The 585-nt window shown below is 39.3% G+C and overlaps 1 protein-coding gene across 1 annotated transcript in view; it reads right to left on the reverse strand.

The window, feature by feature from the left end:
- PRKG1 (protein kinase cGMP-dependent 1) overlaps positions 1-585 on the reverse strand; it is a 1628352-nt gene that overhangs the window by 872155 nt on the left and 755612 nt on the right. The window lies entirely within an intron of this gene.

The following is a 585-nucleotide window of genomic DNA, read 5'->3' on the forward strand; positions in this document are numbered from 1 at the left end:
TCTATGTACAGGTTCCTCATGAGTACAATTAAATGTTCTGGAATTCCCATTCTTCTCAATGTTATCCACAATATGTTATGATCCACACAATCAAATGGTTTTGCATAGTCAATAAAGCACAAGTTAACATCTTTCTGGTATTCTTTGCTTTGAGCCAAAATCCATCTGACATCAGCAATGATAGCCTTCATTCCACATCCTCTTCTGAATCCAGCTTGCATTTCTGGAAGTTCTCTGTCAATATACTGCTGCAACCATTTTTGGATTATCTTCAGTAAGATTTTACTTGTGTGTAATATTAATGATATTGTTGAATAATTTCCACATTCTGTGGGATCACCTTTCTTTTGAATGGGCACAAGTATGGGTCTCTTCCCATCAGCTGGCCAGGTAGCTGTCTTCCAAATCTCTTGGCATAGCTGAGTGAGTGCCTCCAGTGGGGCATCAGTTTGTTGAAACATCTCAATGAGTATTCCATCAATTCCTGGAGCCTTTTCTTTGCCAATTCCTGCAGTGCAGCTTCAACTTCTTCCTTCAATACCATTGGTTCTTGAACATGTGTCACCTCCTGAAATGGATGAAGAT

Source organism: Orycteropus afer, unplaced genomic scaffold (assembly GCF_000298275.1).
Source record: "Orycteropus afer afer isolate SDZICR_OR568_19922 unplaced genomic scaffold, OryAfe1.0 scaffold00118, whole genome shotgun sequence".
Taxonomy (NCBI): Eukaryota; Metazoa; Chordata; class Mammalia; order Tubulidentata; family Orycteropodidae; genus Orycteropus; species Orycteropus afer.